We start from the raw sequence: 19746 nt of genomic DNA, 5'->3' as shown, positions 1-19746 counted from the left end.
CCCGCGCTGTCTGTCTCAGGGTCCTGTGTCTGTGTCCCCAGTGTCATCAACGCAGCCTTCATCCTTCCCTGTCCTGAGGGACAACGACACAAAGGAACACCAACCTCCCAAGGACGGCAGGCCCTGTCCGCACAAGCTGTCCCTGGGCCTGCAGTTCCCCAGCCTCTGTGGGTGCCCAGCTCACACGGTCAGAGTGGGAGGTGCCAGGCTCCTGCAAGGGTGGGGAGAGCAGAAGCTGCCATGCTGCCCAAGGCCACCGGTGGGCCCCCTCCAGTGGCCCTGAGCAGCACGGACTGTCTGGATAAGGGGTGTTTGGAAATGAAACTTGGGAAGCTGAGTGTTCTCAGTGACGGGGAGGGGGTCCGGGATGGCAAACACCCCTGAAGCAGCAGTGGCACCGGCACACCCCGCTGGGGGAGAAGCCTCCTGCCCAGAGTTCCAATAGCAGCTCCATTGAGAAACACTGGATTGAAGGTTTTTCAAAATACAGCCGGAGCCTCTTTGCCTGTGGGGAGGGACTGCTTTCCTCCCCTCTATTTGGTTAGAGCGCCCTCGTGTGGCCCTGTGTCCCCACATCACTGGGTCCTTTAAAGGCCACGTAAGAATTCACCAATTGGTCCACCTGGACTTGCCGTCTTCCCTCTTGCTTCAGACTGTCGTCCCTGGGGCCCAGGGGGTGCTGGTGTGTGTGATGAGGTTTACTTCTGCCCCGAGAGAAAACAGTCTCCAAATGTCTGGTTCCCAGGTGGCTCCCTGCTGCCTCGTTCCCCGGGAAACCTGGGCTCCGGGAGGGCAGCTGGCGGGAACCTCTCCCATCCCGGTTGGCTCACAGCTCTAGCTACTGGCTGGAGTCTCAGCCACATGGTCTGCCTTTGGCTGAAAGGTGAGAAGTTGTGCCCAGAGTCCCCTTCTCCTCTTCCCACAGTCTGGGCATCGGTCGCCACTCCTCCCCGCCCCGCGCTGGCCCCATCCAGGCTGTCACTTAGTCCCACCTGCTGTGCTTCAGAATCTCCCTCTCCTTCAAGGTCACTAACCTGTGCCCTTTAAGAACAGCTCTCCCGCTCGCCTCTGCTCCCCTCAAACCGTCTGCCCCCTCTCCAGCGGTCTCCTCACCTGCGGAAGGGCGTAACCACGCACTGTCTAGATCATCAGAGGACGCTGTGCAACTCGTGAAAAGGCCGGAGTTCGTGGGCGCTGGGGAATCTTACCACTGTGACATCCATCTCTCCTGTCTCCCTCCAGGATAACTCACTCTGTTCTGTCCACTGGGGAAAGTGTCCTTCCACTCTCAACTGGCCATACCCAGTTTCAGCACTCTGGGGGAGTACGTGGTGTCGCCGGTCAGCCCTCTGCTCCCACAGCCCCTGTCCTGTCTGGGCCCCAGTGTGCCTCCCACCCCTGCTTCCAGTGGCCCCTTTACATGTATGGTTCACCTGGGGCCGGGATCACCCCCAGGAGTGTTTGGGAAGGTGGGGGTGAGGGTTTTTGTAGTTATTGCGTGACGAGGGGCATGTCTGGCACTACATGGATGGGCTGGGCATACAGCCATCCGTGCACAGAACCACCTGCCGTCCACCCCCCACGTGCCAAAGGCACCCCGCACTCAGAGACACTCAGTAAATCCTTCGGTCACGCCCATCTGAGGACACCAGTGTTTCACCTTAGACTCGTTTATTCCTTTTTCCTTTCTTGCTTTTTTTTTTTTCCCAACATGGCGAGCATCTGTGTGTCACTCCCGTGCGTGTTTGACAGGGGTGCGCAGTGGCGTTCTGTTCCCTGGAGCCACCGAGAGGTCCGGGCTGACGGAAGCTGGGGGAAGAAGAAGGGGAAGTGGTGGATTGCGTGCGGGGTGCTAAAGCTTTCGTCCCAAAGCTCCTGCTCCACTCCGTGGGCCAGGGCAAGCCACAGGGCCTCTCCCGCCTCCCAGGGAGTGGGGAAGCGCAGGCAGCCCTTCCGTGTGCGGGGCCACCCGGGGAGACCCGCAGCGAGCGCGCACTGCTCCGGCAGGCTTCGCGCACAGCTGCAGCCTGCTGTCTTCACTCAGCAGTGTTTCTGAGATGTCTCCACGCTGACCCACATGTTGCAGATCTAATTCTTGGTGAAGAGACACAGAGTGGATGCCGCATGAGTCCAACACCATGAGTCTTTTTATCGCTCGTCAGCTGCTCACTTGTCCCCTTATTCTTCTCTTGACCTTCCACCCAGCAATTGATCAACTGAGCGATCCATCAAGAAGGAGCCATTGATTCGGTGCCTTATGGGTGCTCTGTGCCAGGGGTGTCACGAGCCTGAGGTGTGGACTGCGGTGTTGAGATGCTTACAGCAGGAAGGGACCCCGCTGGGCTACAGGAGTCAGGGACAGCGTCCTGGAGGGGGCGGGGCTGGGCCTGGAAGGCTGGGTGAGACTCAGGCAGGTGGGGAGGAGGGGTCAGTTGGTCAGCAGTCTGGGTGGAATGGGGATTCCATACCTGGCCCTTTGGACTGATTGCTCCTGGCCTTGAGTGATCGCCTTTGTCAGTGTGATTCATCTCCTTGTCACCGCGCCAAGGACACTCAATCGGGGTCTCCAGCGAGGACCTCACTCCTGGCTATGGAGCCTTGCTTCTCGTGCCTGCTGGGCACCTCTGACTGGGAGACTCAGAGCACCTCAAACTCGGCGTGTGCCGTCCAAGTCCTCCACGTGCCACCAGCAGCACCTCCGTCCACGTCTAGAGCTCAGACGATGCACCCAGCTCTTCGTACTCAAAATTGTAGTGTTTTCTTGGATGCTTTGCTCTCCCTGATCCTTCCCCTTCCGCTGGGTCCGCAAATACTGATGTCCACACAAAGTAGTCCATGACTCAGATGTGGTTTCTCTTCAGGGTGCTGGCCTTCCTCTCTCTAGGACCCCGTGTTGGTGCCATTGGGTGTCTTTGATCATGGTTCTGCTTGTCACTCCTCTGCTCCAGCGTCTTCTGTGGCTGCCTTACCTCCAGGATCCGATGGGAACAGCCCGATCTTCCTGGTGCCCCACAGTCTGACCCACCCCTGTGGTGCGTCCCTTCTGGGCCTGCTGAGGTCCGTCCACTGCCAAATCCTACGCAGCCTTCAAAGGGCAGTGGTTGACCCTCTCCTCTGGCCAACCTCCCAGGTCCTTCCACACCCCCTAATTTTTTGTGTTACTTTTGAATTAATGCTGGTGCTGAAATCCAATCCTGTCTCCCCGCACATCACCTCTTGACTTGGAGCTGAGGGCCATGCTCTGTACTCACCCCGCGTCAATTCCTATTTGTCGAATTGATTTCCCGGCACACGCCCTGTCTGCATTCCCCGTCCTGTCCTCACCTGGACAAAGCCTGCATTTTCCGGGCAGCCTCTGGGTGTGCCCGCTCAGGAATGCGCTGGCTCTCTCACCCAGCACCTGTGCATTTGCCTTGGTCATTCTACAAGGGCTCCTTTGTTAAGGAATGTTGTTTGCACATGTACAAAGTTATATTGTTCATTGAGGGTGATGCTATATTGTCCTAACTCAAGTTCATTCGTTGCAAAGGAAGATGGGCACTCAGCTCGAAGGGCTGGTGTGGAAGAGGAAGAGACTAAAATTGATAGGAACTACCTGGCTTCCAAAAGTGGTCATCCAAGCCCAGCTAGGAGATGCAAGGTCTGGATTAGGGACAGGTAGGCCAGGCCCAGCTAGGGTGGGTTGGGTTTAGAGTGGCAGCCCAGCCTCAACTCAGGACTGGAATACAGGGCAGGGGGGCAGAAGCTCAGATGCGGGCTCGGTCAGTGAGGGAGGGGTGGCATGACTCACAGGCAGAGGGCTGCCCAGGACCACTCTAAGACCTGCAGCCTTTGGCAGAGAGAGTCTGGGCCAGGCCTGCCGACTCCAGGTCGCTGGTCTTTCCAGAGGGCACTAGGCGCATCTCTTCTCACCCACCCCACACACCCCAACACATCACTGCAGCCACTGCCCCCTGCGACCCGTTCAGCTCAGCACACCCAAGCCTTGGGCCTCCCACCTTCAGCACACTTCTTGGGCAGAGGGCCCGCATCACCTCAGCAGCTGCTCTTACTCAGGCCAGCAGTGACCTCCACTGCCCTGCAGAGCTCTGAGGTCAGTGCTCGCTGCCACTCTTTCCTGACCTGCCCGCAGCACTGGACACAGGCGGTCCCTGCCCCCGCCCTGTTATGCTCCGTCCCCATGGTTTGCAGGACTGCTGGAAATCTCTCCTGACCTCTGCTTCCTTTGCTGGTGGCACTCTCTCGAGTCTTTGGTAATTCCACCTCATCTTCTGGTCTCTGAACTTCAGGGCCCTCAGGGCCTAGCACCTGGGCCTCCCCTCTTCTCTGTCTAAGGGGGCCCCATAGACCATCTACGGGCAGATGACTCCCAGAGTCAGGTCTCCACTGGACTCCCCCCAGGTGCCCAGACACCTGTGCGGTGAGGCACCTGGGCATCCGGCGCGCACGGCACAGCAGATGCCGAAGCACCAGGATGACTCACGGGGCTTTGCTGCATTTGTTAAAGAAATTATTTTGAGGGTTTACTTAGTTCTGTCTTGTTCCACTTGAAGGAGTTATTTTTTAACAGGTGTGTTTTTCTGTCTTGTGTACTTTAAAAATAGTCGAATTTATTTTGGTTCATGTCTAAGAGTTTACACACTATATTTGGCACATGTTTTATGGTGCGTGCGTATTTTTAAATGTGAGTGTGTGTTTACGAAATAGCAGCTTGGAGGGAAGCTTTAACTTTTAAAATGTGAGGTCCATTTCTTTTCTAATAACTGTTTTCAAGCCTGTTTCTTCTTGGGCTTTGAAACCCACAAGTGTGGTATATTTCCGATCCCAAGTCTCTAGACTTCCCCTCTGTCTAGTCCCATCTCTCTGGGGACTTCAGACCAAGGAGGATGCTGAATTTGTGTTCGCTAATACTTGCTACCTGAGTATGTATCGGGGAAGAAATTGATGAAATTACGAGTGAAACACATAGAGATAAGTTGGAGCTGTTGGGATCGGCGTAAAGAACAAACCCCTCAGGAAGCCACTTGAAATCCAAACTGGAACGAAGCACCAGGTAGCGCGGCGGGGCTGGTGGTGAAAGTTGTGACGTGTATGACAGGCAGAGAAGCTGTGAGTGTCACCACACACTCGCTCAGTGTCTCTGGGAAAGTCTTTAAGTGGCCAAAGGCAGGGGGTGGAGACATCTTTTGAGAGTGAGAAACAAACTATGTATTCCAGTTCTGCACAGACCGCTTTATTTTTCCACATATTCAGACCCTGACCTGTTCTGTCTCACGTCCATCAGCAAAGCTGTTCCTGTGAACTCAGCCCGTGAGCCTTATCCAGAATGTGCCCATTTTCCCCACCTGCTGGGTCAGGCCAAAGGCACCTTGTATCTGGGTGGTCCCAGGGCCCTCCTGTAATCTCCCGCGCCCATCCTTTCCCGCCACACTGTATCCTCACTCAGCAACCAGAGTGACCGTGTTGCGTGTCCGCAGACCCTGCCACTCCTGCTCCGCACCCTCCACGGCCCTCGAGTGGCCTGCCAGAGCTGCCGTCGGCTCCTGTCTGACCTCGGCCCGCCTCTCTTCCCCTCGGCCCCTGCACTCCAGTTGGTGACCTCCTGGCTCCTTGTCAGACAAGTTTCTGCCCCGGGGCCTTTGCACTTGCTGTGCCCTCTGCCAGGAACACTTTTTCCAGGGAGCCCCATGGCTCCCTCACACCCTTCAGTGAGGCCTTTCCGGACCATCCACTGACTTGTATCCTCCTCTGGAATGTCTGGCCCCCCTTCCCTGCTTTGTTTCTTTCATGCATCACTAGTTTGTCTCTGTCCTCCACCAGAATGTAAGCTCTGGTGAGAGGGCAGGAACTGTGTCCTGTTCATTGCTATTTCCCCACTGCCGGGAGTGGTGCCCGGCACAAAGGCAGTGCTAAAGGGTGTTTATTAAATAGAGGGATCTGCTCAACATGATCAGGATTCACTGAGACCTCAGGGGAGGGGGCAGGTCTCTGAGCTCAGCAGCTCTTACAGTCTGAGAGCAGGATCGAGGCTCTGGGTCTGGGGAAGGAGCGAGGACGCAGAGTCAGGGCTGAACCAGACTGGGCGGGACCAACCTGAGCCCCTGGAGTCAGGCTTGGTGTGGGGAAGGTGAAGTCAGGCGGTTTCAGTGATGCGGCACGTGTCAGCAGTTGGGAGCCCAGGTCATTTGTGTGCCCTAGGGGGCCGGAGAGGAGGTTCAGGGCACCCGGTTCCAGATAGGGGCTGCTCTTCTTCTTGGGTGAGTCCCAGCTGCCCGGGCCCTGTCCTCTTCCTGAGACAGACCCAGTCTCTAGATCTGTCTGTAACTCTCGGGCTTCTCCCCGGAGGTGCCGCCATGCTGTTCTGTGTGTGGCCCTGGTGCGCTGGGGAGTGAGCTGTCCACCCCCATCACATGTGCCCACTGTGGCTTTTGTTCTCTTTCTTCCCCCCAAAATCCTGTTGTTCCCTGTCTCCCAGGAAAGATGACCTGGACTTCAGGAAGGGGGGCGGCAGCGGGGCAGTGGGGGGCAGGATGCGGCAGAGTCCTGGGGAGACGGTCAGTGGCTCGGAGCAGGGAGATGGCAGAGAAGAAGGCAGATGGAACCATAGGGCTTCTGATGGGTTGGGCATGGAGGGTGAGAGAGAGAAGCATGGAGCCCAGAACGACTACCCCGTTTCCGGCTCAGGCGGCAGCTGATGGGTGGTGGCCCCATTTCCCGAGGGTGGGAGAGGAGAATCACAAAGAGGATGGGGAAGGGGAGATTAAACTCGGTGGACGTGTTAATGCCGAGACACCAGCGGCGCAGCCGAGGGTCGGATACCTGAGCCCGGCATCCAGAGGACAGGCCTGAGCTGGAAATCTCCCTCTCAGGGATGCGTTTGTCAATGCCAGATACTGTTTGGGGGCGGGGGGCTGGATGGGGAGATGGAGAAGAGAGGAAAGGCAAGGCCCAGGAAGGTAAGGACAGGCCAGTGTCCATGGAGGTGGCCACATGGGGGTCCCTAGTGACCTTGACGGAGCTGTTTGGGTGGAGATGGAATCCCGACAGCTTAGGTTGAAATGAGCCACGGCAACAGTGCTGTAAACCTCTGGCCCAGGGGCCGGCTGTGGGGGGAAGCAAGGAAAAGGGGGGGGGGCCGTGGGAGACGTGGGAAAGAGCTGGAAGGAGTGAGGGGTCAAGCAGGTGGGCGTCTAAACTGAGAGATCCTCTTGTGTGTGCACAGGCTGCTGGGAGTGGTTTGTAGCAGGGGCAGGTGATGCCCTGCTAGGAGGGACAGACGGACTGAGGGCAGAGTCCAGCCACAGAGGAGGGGCAAGGGGCGGGGCCGACACTGGGGTGAGCGGGGCAGCTCTCCCACTGGAGCCCACGGAAGAAAAGTGCCAGGGGTGCAGCAGGCAGAAGTGACAGTTGGGGGCGGGGCGGGCAGGGTTCTCACGGTCCCAGCCACCTGTGGGCTGGAGTTCTGCAGCAACACAGACCCGGGAATGGCTGTTTTGAAAACAAGGGCAGGAAATTTCTGTTCCCAGGAAACCACTTAGGTTCTTGGAAACGTTATTCCTGTGTAGGAATTATCCCCCCCGATAAAAGCATCAGATGTTAAGTAGTCTGGTCAGGCCGACTCTGCACTGACCTAGCCTCTTTCTCCTGAGTTCTCAAAGGGCTTCCCAGGGAGTGCCCGCTCCAGACATTAGAGAAAGCTGATTGTGTCACTAAGAAACCCAAGTCAGTTTAAAAACAACGTGAAAAGCAAAATGGAAAAGAAAATGATGTATTGATCGAGGGGCAGACTGAGTGTCTGAGTACACCGGGCCAGGGTCCCCAGAGCCCAGAGGACCGTCAGGGAAGACCTAAATGCATCCTATTAAAATTTAAAGGAGGATCCATTTCCCCAGCAGGCGCTGCCCCTGGTTCCTGTAGGGGGTCTGCGGCAGCAGGGGTTCGTGTTCAGAGGAGGGAGTGCAGGAAGTGAGGCCCTCAGCCCGGCACGCGCCAGCCCCTGGGAGCCACGGCTGCAGCCAGGGCCTCCCCAAGGCCTCCACTGGGCCTGGACAGCCTGGGCCTGAGTCCCGGCTTCTTCCCACCCTGGGGAGTCAGGCCGGCACCCCGGAGGAGGCTGGCTGGCTTCTCCCTATGTCTCCTGTGAGAGAAGCAGCCTCGTAGACATTGCAGTCTCTCTCTGTCTCTTCCTGTCAGTTTTCATGTTCACAAGAACTACACACGCACAGAGCCGGACCGTCCAGCAGTCCCCTGCACTTTGTCATGGAGAGCAGCAGTGCCCTGTCTCTGTCCCCACGCTGCCTCTTCCCCAGCCTCAGAAACAGACACCTTCACCCCTTGTGGCTGAGCCCCTGGGTTCGCCTCCGTGTCTCTGAATAACGCTCCTGGGCTGCTACGGCAGGCTTTTCAGCGTGAGGCATTAACAAACGAAACAAGAGCCGTTCCGCCTTCCACATCCGCCCCCTGTTCGCCCTCTTCCCCTCCTCTCCTTAGAGTGCTGCCAGACAGAATTCCCAGCTCAGTCACATCACAATCTGCGGTTCCCTTTTCTTCCCTGTCCAATTTTTTTCCATTTTCACTGTGGATAATAATAATGTGTGTGTTCTTGGAAAAGCCATTTCTTTATAAAGATTATCTCCCAAATAAAAGTATCAAATGTTAGCCCTGGCTGGTGTGGCTCAGTGGATTGAGCACCCGCCTGTGAACCAAAGGGCGGCGGGTTGGATTCCCAGTCAGGGCACAAGCCTGAGTTGCAGGCCAGGTCCCCAGTAGAGGGTGCTCAAGAGACAACCACACACTGATGTTTCTCTCCCTCTCTTTCTCCCACCCTTCCTCCCCTCTCTAAAAGTAAATAAATAAAATCTTTTTTTAAAAAGTATCAAATGTTAAATAGTCTAGTTAGGTTGACTCTCTGTATTAGCCTAGCACTGTTCTCCTGAGTGCTCGAAGGACTTCCCAAAAACTAACTTGTGGAAAACTATGTGAAGTTAGTTTTCTCACTAGAACCTCCCTGGGTTGTCCAGACAGCTCCAAGGTGTACGGGGTCTCCCTCTGCCCTCTGCCCTCTGCCCTCTGCCCTCTGCCTAGCACATAGCAGCCATCCAAGGTCTCCCTTCATCCCACCCTGGAGATCCTTTTGCCTCTTATGTTGAGACTCCTCTTTCTGGAAACATGTCGTCTTCTTTGGTTTACGTCCTCATTTTCACTGAGACCATCCATCAGTATGGACTCCTTGAAAAAGGGTCCATGAAAGGTTTTGTGGTGTTTCACGTGAACGGCAGTGTTGGGAATGTCTCTATTCTGCTTGCCAGCTGAATGAAGCATAGGATTCTGGGTTGGAATGATTTTCCATCAGGTTTGGGAGGCACGGCTCCCTGGTCCTGAGCTCCACGATGCAACCCCCTCCGACCCTGTCCCGTGGCAGGCGGGGTGGCCTTTCTGCCCAGGCGGTGGCACAGAGCCACCGGGGGCTGTGAGCCAGGGTGTGTCTTTGACGGCCGGGCATGGACAGCAGTTCAGGTTCAGAAGGGAGAGAATTTAGGGCAAGCTCCAATTCTGTACCTGGGGGACCCATCGGTAAAAACGAAAGAGAAAATGACACGTGGGCTGCTGAGCAGATGAAAACTTGGCAGTGAGGCAGAGCATGAGTCCGCCGGGATCTTATTAGCAGCAAATCACGGGACACTCACCTTTCCCACGCTGGGGCGTCCTCGGAAGTGAAGCCCCCCGGGGGGGGGGGGCGGGGGGAGGGGAGGTGCTGTGGTCTGATGCCTGGAGCTGGAGACTTGGGCGAGTGGCGTTTCCTGCCTGGGTCTCAGCTTCCTCGTTCGCTTGGAGGATGTGGGAAAGGACTTGACCTTGGAGTCCAGGCCTGGGTCTGAGGCCTAGCTCTGTCAGCACTACCTCTGAGATCTGGGGCTTTTCCTGAACCTTGGTTTCTCATCTGCCACGTGGTCTGGGTGAACTGTCTCTGATGTGACCCATGGCTGGGAACTTTCCAGCCCCTGCCAGCCAGTGAGCTATTTCAGCTCTGCCCTCAGTGTGGGGAGATGTTGCTCAGAAACAGTCCGTGGGAAAGGCCTGGGCCAGGGGGCTGTGCGGGCTATGGTGAGCCTTCGTCTCCCCCTGAGGAGAACCTAATCCGAGCTCTTTCCTTGGGTGGAGGCCTTTGACAATGTGTCCGAGCCTGAGATGCGATAGCTCGAGGGAGAATGGGGAAGTTCCTTTTGGAGCCCAGAGTTGGGTATTGCGTATTGACTTGTCCGAACACACGGGGAGGGGCTGAGCAAGGTGAAGGAGAAACCAGTCTCTGGAGGGTCCTCGGGCCCTGCAGCTTAGAGCAAAGAGCGAGTTGCTCTCTCCCCATGGTCTGGAGTCTCTTGGATGAGGGGTCCCAGCTGTGATCTGTTCTCCATACCGTCCGCAGGGTGAAGGCCCCGCCAGCCACATCCTGCCACCCGCGCTGGCCAGTCTCGGCACCTTCAGTCACAGTCCTTGGTGCTCCGGGGTTACCGCTCTTCACCCCAGAGGTGCAGGTGCCTCTTGGGACTGTGGCGAATGTTGAACAGAGTCAGGCACATGGAAACACTCGCCCGGAGCTTGGCACACTCCACCCCACCGCACGGCCAGTCAGAGGGGATGAGCGGCACCCTTCCCTCCCTGCCCGCCGAGGGGAGCACCTGTCTCAGTCTGGCAATAACGCCAGACCTGGGTTCAAATCCTGGCTCGGCTCCTGATTAGAAAATCACTTACCCTCTCTGTGGCTGAGTCTTCTCATCCGGAAAATGAGAAGGATAATAGTACCAGTTTATCAAAGTTGGTGAGGATAAAAGAAAACATGTTTGTTTGGCATGTGCCTGGCACAGCGCCTGGCACATAGTAAGCTGGCCTCCCATGCTGCCGTGAGTTACCAGTGTCCACTCTACGGTCGCCTCTGCAAGGGAAGGGCGCATGCCCGGCTCTCCCCTTTGACGAGCACTTGGTGGTGGAGGGTCGACTCCGAAGCCAGACCACCGGCGCGGCGTGGGAACCCTGGCTCCATCAGAGTGACCGGCTGCTCCGAAGTAAATCACGTAACTGCTCTGTGCCTCCGTTTCCTCATCTGTAAGATGGAGACAGTGATAATAATTACATCTCAAAGGGTCCTCATGAGGATTAACTAAGCAACTACATATAAAGAACTTATAATTCTTGGTGCATAATAATTACTCAATAAATGTCTACGGTTACTGTTACTATGAAAGAGTCCCTAGAAATCACTTGCTCCAAACTCCTCGCTTTGCCAATAAGGAAACCGTTGTCTACAGAAGCATTAACACAGACTGTTAACCAAAGATACCAGCCTCTTGACACCTACTCCAAATGTGCCAACAGGCAGAGGGGAGGGAGGGCTGTGTGAGAAGTGTGTGTGAGCATGGAGACCCCAGGGGATTCCTCTGGCTCAGGAGACAGCACAGGGTGAACTGGTTGGGGGAGGGGGGTTAGCCAAGTAGGTTGAAGAGGCCCCCACTCATGGTGGCCCGGGCATGGGGAGTCAGAGTCTGACCAGGCAGGGTGCCTGTCATGGCCTTGGCTGGAAGAAACAGCTAAAGAACTCAGGGGTGATGGGACACGGTGGTGGCAACTTGCTCTTAAACGTTCAGGAAAAAATAATTTTTTCACTATATTTTTAATTTTTCTGTATGTTGTGATTGTCGCAAAATAAAAACTTTAAAAAGAGAGAACTGGTTTGGCTTGGAAGAAAGGAGACAGGGAAGCCAGGAACCAAGGACAGAGTTTAAAAGGCACAGACACTGCCAGGGGTGATTCCTGGACAAGGGGATTTGCCGAGGCCAAAAGAGGGAGCTAAAGGCGTCAGGCCGTAGGAGGAGCAGGGCCTGGACTCCAAGTGGAATTTTGGATCTGCGCAGTGGACAGGTGTCATCTGTCACCAGGGTGGCTTGCGGACCGAAGGATGGCCCAGCTGGCAGGAGAGTTGGGGGAGGTGTGTCCCAGGACACAGCAGTCAGCAAAAGACAGATTGGGCTGGAGCAGGGCGGCAGGGGGCCGGCGTGCCAGGCAGGCAGGCAGGCTCCCAGGAACACGGTGGCAGCCGACAGGGCCCAACACAGGAGCCAGCACAAACCTGAGGCGGCCAGGCTGTGCACGAGGCCTTCTGACCCTCCAGCGAGTGAGGCTGGCAGGCCGGGGCCAGACGGCAGCCAGCCAGGGGCTGGGCAGGACTTTTGGGGACTGGAGCCAGGAGCAGACGGGGCACCTCCCCAGGGAAGGTGGCAAGGAGAGGAGACAGCTGGCAGGGGCTGTGAGGGCTAAGGGGGCTTGTCCACAGGCTGTGCTGCTCCGCCAGGGGCAGGATCTTCAGGCACTGGGGGTCAGGCTGAGTGTGGGCTGATTCAGATGGAAGGGCCTCCCTCCCGGCACAGAGGAGGAGGCCAGTTCCCACGGACTTTCATGACGTCCTCAGATCTAGTGGTGGGGCTGCCTCAGGTCTGTCTCGGAAGTTCCTGGGACTGCTTAGCTTGCAAGCTCAGGACCAGACTCTGAGCAGCCGTGACTTTCCTGAGGTGTGTGACCCGCCGCGGGGGCGCTCTGTGGACTCTGGTCTTCCACCCTCCGGTGAGCGGCAAAACCTTTCCCATGAGGGGGGCAGCTGGGGACTGGTGTCCTCCTCCGTGGTCAGCAGTGGGAGGGAGGAGCCCCCGTGGGGCGGAGTGGGAGGAGGTGGCTTGAATGGGTCTGGACCAAAGGAGCCAAGTTGTTCCTGGGGAGCCAGCCACAGGTTGAGCAGGGACCCGGGAGCTCCCACGGGGGCTGGAAGGAGGTGGCAGCAGCATGGACTGGGGCCGCCTGTGGTCTCTACCAGCAGGAGGACATTCCCCACTTGGACTCCTGCAGGGTATTTTCAGGGGCTGGTGCTGGACAGAGCAGAGCAGAGACCCATGGACGGCGCCACCCTGGGCCAGGCTCTCTTCTTCCCCCTTGTGGGGGCTAATGTGCCTTTTGTCTGCTCCATCCCCCTAAGGGGCCCCTAAAGGTCGGCCCGTATCCGAGGTGGGGGAGAGGCTGTTGTGGACACAGTGAGACTTTTTCTGGGGTCCAGGAGAATAGGAATCACGCTTGCTCAAGCCTCACCAAAATGGAGGTGCCCTTCCCTCTCTTCCTGGGGCCCCCTGCCCAGCACGCCAGGAAGGGCCATCCCAGCTGGGGACAGTGCACTGGGAGCAGCAAGCTGGGCTCCTGCAGGCCCCCTGGGGTCAGCGGGCCTCTGGCAGAGGACTCAGCTCCTCCTCTTTCCTCTTAGTCTGACGACGAGACCGAGGTGTTTGGACAGGATTAAGCACCAGGGCTTCCCAGGAGGCCCAGAGTGAGAGACAGTTGGGGTTCCAGCAGGCTCTCCTCATGGGACCTGGGCATGTTCTCAACACTGTTAACGGGGGGCCTGAGGGACACTGTCTCTCTCCTCTTGGAAACTCGTCGTGTGCACGCACACACCGTGCTTCAAATGTCGGTTCGTCCTTCCAGGAATCCCTTGAGTGTCTCTTTCCCTCCCTGGGCACGTGGCTCCTCCCCACCTGGGCCTGCTTCACGGGTTCTTCGTGTTGGCAGCTACCTGGGCGGCAGCCTCCCACAGGCTATGACGCACAGTGTCGGGGTGGTTTTAGGCGGCACCTAGACAAATTTCATTGTCGTGTTCTATTTTAATGTGTGAGAGAAATGTGACCAGCCGGTGATTTTGTGACTGCAAGCCCTTCGGCGGCGGCCGCAGGGGGCGGGAGCCGCAGCCGCGTGCTCAGGCAGGCCTGGCTCTGAGCTCAGAGCTGCGGGGCCCTGGGCTGGGTCGGAAGCAGCGCTCCCAGGGGCGTCACTGAAGTCCTTTAAGTAACTCATGGGACGATGGCTCCTAGCGGGCGGCTTGGAACTGGCTTGGAACTGGCTTGGAACTGGCTTGGGAACTGGAGAGGGAGCTGGCAAGCAGGATGAAGGCGGGACTGGGTGGCAGTCAGGAGCACGGCCTCTGGGACCAGCCAACCAGGGTCTGAGTTCTTGCCCCGCCACCTGCTGGTGGGTGACCTTGGGCAGGTCACGAACCGCTCTGTGCCTCCCTTTCTCTTCTGTAAAGTGGGGAGAGGGGCATGGCGAAGACCAGCTCTGAGGACTGATGGAGTTGGCGTAGGCACCGTGTTTGGCACAGCACCTGGCCCCCTGAACCCCAGGACACGCTGGAAACGCTCGCTCGTCTGAGTCCTGCAGCCCCACTCCGGGCACCTCGTGGGCGGTTCTGCGTGTGTGGCCGTTGGCCGGGAGGGCGGGGCAGTGCTCAGGAAGCACGCGTGAGGACAGTGCTCCAGCTGCGTCCTGGAGGACAGGCAGCTCACAAAGGCCTGGAGGCGGGCGGAGATTGTTCCAGAGGAGTGAACTGGCAAGGGCGAAGTCCTCCTCCTGGGGCTGGAGCAACAGGGAGCTGGTGAGGCTGCTGGGGAGAAGGAGGTGGGTGTCACGGAGTGGCAGTGGCCAGGCAGGACGTGGAAGGGGGGTGCACCAGGAAGGAGCCTGCGATGGGGTCACAGGTGTCAGTGGGGGTGGGGAAGGACCGCTGTCTCTTTCCTATCAAATGGAAGGGGCCACATCATGGGTCTCATTTTTCCGAGGGAAGAGGGGGAGTGAACAAATGAAAATCGCCATCCGTTGCAAACACTCTGTGCATTTGGGGCTATTTTTAAATCCCTGAAGCCTGGAATTCCTGTGACTGCACCGCATCGTTGACCCAAAAGCCCGGCTCAGACAGAGCCTTTGCTGGCTCCCCAGCGCCCTCCAAAGCTCCCCACAGTTAATGAGGCCACAGCCGTCTCTTCGGGCACCTCTCTCTGCCCCAAACCGTTCCCTCCGTACATCCCACGCTTCTCTGTCTCCGTGCCTTTGCTCCTGCTGCTCCCTCTGCCTGGAGAGCCCTCTCCCTGCCTCCTCTCCATCCCCAAGTCCCCACCCTCAACCTGTCCTCCGCAGCCCAGGTCGAATGCCCCCCTTCCATGGAGCCCCCTGCCCTTCCCCCACCTGCCACTGCCTGACAGACACCACGTCTCCTCCCAACCCCCAGGACCTGTAGTCCCACCTCACCCTGACATTTGTCACTCTCTGTTTGGTTCGCATAATGTCCAGCCTTAGAGTCCACAGGCAGGGGAGATCCATGTAAAAAAATCCACATATGGTTTAAAATATGTAAGCTTAAAAATGACCAGATCATTCTGATCTGGCGCCACTTACCAGCTGTGTGGCTGAGGGCAAGTCACTGCGCCTCTCTGAATTTAGTTTCTGCGTCTCTGGAGCAGGGATGACTATCTCTGTCTCACGTGCTGCTGTGAAGCCGGGAGGCTGGAGGGCCCTTCAGCGTCTGCCACCACTCAGCCTCCACCAGCAGGCCTGCAGGAAGCGTGAGCAAGCTCCGTTCTCCCGCAGCCGGCGAGGGCTGCTTCTGCATCTCATCTGGACTGCGTTCCAGCCACGGGGTTGCCTTCTTGCCGCGGTCGCTCCGAGTGGCACTAGACATACTAGACGTGCTGTAAATAGCAGTTGTTACACTTCGTCCAGGCAGGGCCAGCTGCTGGAGTGTCGCCCACAGGCTTTCTGGAGACACTTCTCTGTTGACTCACTTCTCAACTGGGCACTGGGCCCGGTGCAGGGACGTGCGTGGGGAGCGAGTGGTCCTCTGTACCGAGGTCACGCCCAGTCACGGCCGCCCCAGCCCTGCTTTGGGAGACAGGAGTCTCAGGTCGTGATCCTGGCTCTGCCGTCAGTGCCTGTGTGGCCTGGGGCAAGGCCCTTGCCTTCTCTGGGCTCCGGCCACCTTGTGACCCTTCGAGGCCTCCAGGCTTCAGAGAACACACTCAACGCGCTCTGATGCCTGGGGTGTCCTTACTGGAACCCTGACGCTGCATCTGGTCTGAGAGTGGAGCTGCGCCCTCCTGAGGGCTGCTTCTGCTCTGCCTCTGGAGCCCGTCTCCTGCAGCTTCCTGCTCAATGATGGGAGCGCTGCTTGCTTTTCTGTGTGCTGGATTTACTGTTCTCGGGCCCTGAGGGGAGCCTTTTCCTAGCACAGAGAGGGGTTAAAGGAGGCAGTTCCACTCACACCCTCCATTTAGGGGTGCTTCAGCCCCCCTCTCCCTTCTCCCCAGCAGCCTTTATCCTGCACACTCAGAAGGCACCTCTGGCCACTTAACCTCTGGCGGCCACGGATGGAGATGCAGCCGCCGTCCCCTGGACTGAGCCCTGTCCCATCTGGCAGTCCGCCCGCCCTACTGCCCACCCTTTACCTCCCATCTGTAGTGACAGCGGCCACTGTCTGTTGAGGTCTGCTGTGCCTCTGGTACAGAGCTGAAAACTAAGCAACTCACAGCCACGGGCCCACCAGCACTGATCAGGCGCCTAGTGTATACACATATTTCATCAGCTATTTCTGTAGACGGCCTTGGGCAGCACCCCCTCCTGCTGCTGTTGTGCACAGCCCTGCCCGAACACCTTCCCCACCCCCCACTGCCACAAGACACAGGCTGGGCTTTTGTGCTGGCATCTGAGGCTCTTCTGAGTCAGGCTCAACTTGGCCTTCCGACCTCAATTCCTGCTGCTTGTTGTGCAGAACTGAGCCAGGGTTTCCACAGTATAATTCCCATATAAAGTGCCTACACAGAAGAGGCACCCAACAAACGATAACTTCCACGATCAAAGATTACACCTCTGACCCTGGCTGACGCTCTTTTTAGTGGTCTTTAGCAGAGAAGAAGACCCGTACCCAGTCTGCAGGATCTGGTCACTTCCCCATTCTGGGACAGCTTCCTGCCCGGGGAGCAAGGAAGTGAGGCTGGAAGCATGCTGGAGAGGGGGGCCGTAGTCCTGCTTCAGGCTGGGCTGGCTCCAGCCCCACCGGAGGGCCTCTGAGACCGTCTGGGGAGGGATCAGGAACCCATGCCGCGTGGAATTGCTCGTGGCTGTAGAAATGTTGGGTCTAGAGGAAAGGGATCTTGAGCAGTGCGGCGTCCATCTGTGGAGAGGTCGAGTGGAAGAGGCCTCGCACTGGCCAGAGCTCAGACCACGGTGGGCACACAGACGGACGACTTCAGCTTAGTGGTCGAGAGCTGCCTCGAGGTGGCCGGAGCGGCCTGGGAAACCGAGGCCCCAGTTCCAGGATCTGCCTAAAAATGACCGAGTCAGAGGATGCACGAAGCCCCGCCCACTCTGGAAGTCAGACATTTTAAGGAGTTTCCAAGCATGAATGTTCTTTAACAGTAATATTCAAGTTGTTTTAAATTCACAGAACTCTCTTGTACAGAGTTCAGTTTATATCAGTTCCTATTCTGGGGGGGGGAGGGGAGACTTAATAAGAGGGTGGGGCCGGGGAGGGGCCCAGGTCCCCGCTGCTCAGCCTCCCACCTCTCTGTGTCCTGAGTACCATCTGAAAGTTATCGTTCGAGGACCGGCAGGGCCCCCTGAAGGCTGGAGCAGCTCCATGTAATGTGCACACTTAAGGAGTCTGCTCCGCTTTGGCAGCGTCACCCCCGATCTCCCTGTCCGGTCGGAAGCAGGGCCCTGGCTGCGCCCTTCCGACCCGAGCTGGCTTCATTCGCCCCGGGCCTGGTGCCTGCTCGGCAGTTCTCGGGCGTCTGCCTTTGCTCGTTCACTGCACAGCATCTGCACTCGCAGTACCAATTCTTTAGAATAAAAGGCACCTCCTATTTTTAGAGCTGTGCTAGGCCTCAGACCCCCGAGCAGTGCTGTTCTCCTAGAATGAAAAATCGCAACAGGAAAACTGAGCCAATGGCCCCAATGGCCCAAATGCAAGTCTGCAAAGTGGACCAGGGTGTGCCGTACCTGGGGTGTGGGGGAGGCATAAAGGAAGGTCTGTGACCTCTCGCATTCGTGTCCTCTTCCCTCCAGCCCTCAGAGTGAGAGCCAGCCCGCCCGCCGAGACCTGGATGAAAGGCGTCGCCTCACCTGGCCATCCAGAGCACTGTGGGCATTGTCTCCACTCCCGTTCCCCGCTCTGTTTCGTGGTCTTCAAAGTACCTGTTACTCATGCTTGGTCGGGGGGAGCGTATTTAGCTCTGGAGTTCTAGCCCTGGCCCAGCCCCAGGCTCAGACTAGGCCTTAGCAAGTGTTGTTGCGTCAATACACGGAAAACTGCTTAACATAGAGACGCCACAGGTGGGCACGGTGCCCGCACCGGCATCGCCCGTGTGCCGTGGAACTCCCGGCACCGCGGGCCTGTCCCTGGGCTGCGTGTTAAATGCCCCGACCCCGGATGTTGGGACATGGTGTGATTCCTGACAGAAGGAGAATCTGGGGTATGCCCAGACCCCGGTTAGAATGTCCCCTGAGACCCACAGCTCAGCCTCCCTGGTTTGTTTCTCACCAAGAGAGACGTGTTGCCCCTACCTCTTGACAACTGAATATTTTCAGCAAGTGTGCAGCTCAGTCGGCTGTGCCAGCTCACCCTTGCTTCTCTCCCCATAGACACCCCTTGTTTTCAAGCTCCCCCAAGAAAGTGGCAGTCCCTGCGGACAAGCTGGCCGTCTCGCTGTGGCCGGTCCTCCCAGGGTGCAGCAGCCACTGGGGACTGCAGCCACTGGGGACCGGCCCCGAGCCTCGCTTCACAGGACCCTGGCTGCCTGCAAAAGCAGGCCTCAGAGCACTGGCACGTGCAGTTCCCACTGCACCTGCCTCTGGCCTTGCGTGATCACACCCCAGGCACATGCCCTGGGGAGAGGCATGCTTAGCAACAAGACCATGATAAAATCGGAAATTTGGTACACCTTTACAATATCCAAATTTGGAGGAGAGGGGAAAATTTTGTAATAAAATATTAATTATATGTGGATAAGTGAATAGTATATGTGCAGAATAGCCTCACAGAATCTCAGATTAGGAAGGTACAGTGGAAGCCATTGAGTTCCTCCCTTCATTTAAGAGAAAAATGCACCTTGGCAGAGAGAAAAGTCACGGGCTTGAAGGTCAGACGTGCCCCAGTCGGCACGTGACCTTGGGAAAATGCCTCTGAGGTAGCAGTTCAGCTCTGGGCTGAGTCTTCCACTCCTCCCATTTTATTGGACTTAAATAGTATTTTTTAAAGCAGGCAGTTGAGCACCTGAACTTTGTGTTTGTAACAGGTAACCTGGGTTCAATTCTGGCTCTGTCACCTTACTGGCAGTGTGACCTTAGACAAGTTACTTAACCTCTCTGTGACTTGATTTTCCTTTGTGTAAATGAGGATGATTAGAGCTGCTGTCTGATAGGGCTGACATGCCATTTAAATGAGGCAATGCATACAAAGTCTTTCAAATAGCCCTTCACACCCAGTAAGCCCCACGTGAGGGTATGGTGATGCCCTTAGGGAGGGTGGGGCCTGCCCTCCAGCTCACCACAGCCCCGCCTACTCCATCATGCTGCCAGCCCACCCCCATCTAGTACCTTCGTCCTCCATTTGGTCAGGAATAAATATATCTACTTATGTTTATTGGAATAAACATGGAATATTTGAAGGATAAATAAATCCACTTTATAGCCTTGTTAGAGGCGTAAATAAGCTAATCCACCTAAACCCTCATCTATCAGCAGGCTGGACGTGTCATGAGCCTGAAATAACCATCATTCTCTCCTGCTTCAGAGTCTGGCCTCTTGGTGAACAGCACTAGTGATGGGGAGCTCACTACCTCACAGAGCAGCTTCATTGTTGAGTCTTTGTCATATGCAGAGTCCAAGAAT

At 57.0% G+C, this 19746-nt stretch overlaps 1 protein-coding gene across 4 annotated transcripts in view; it reads left to right on the top strand.

Moving 5' to 3' along the window:
• HIVEP3 (HIVEP zinc finger 3) overlaps window positions 1–19746 on the top strand; it is a 427770-nt gene that overhangs the window by 387421 nt on the left and 20603 nt on the right. The gene's annotated exons all lie outside the window — the stretch shown is intronic.

This window comes from Phyllostomus hastatus, unplaced genomic scaffold, assembly GCF_019186645.2.
Source record: "Phyllostomus hastatus isolate PE091 unplaced genomic scaffold, TTU_PhHast_1.1 phas_scaffold_182, whole genome shotgun sequence".
Classification (NCBI taxonomy): domain Eukaryota; kingdom Metazoa; phylum Chordata; class Mammalia; order Chiroptera; family Phyllostomidae; genus Phyllostomus; species Phyllostomus hastatus.
The sequence above is the reverse complement of the archived record's forward strand: the minus strand, read 5'-3'. Positions and strand labels throughout refer to the sequence as shown.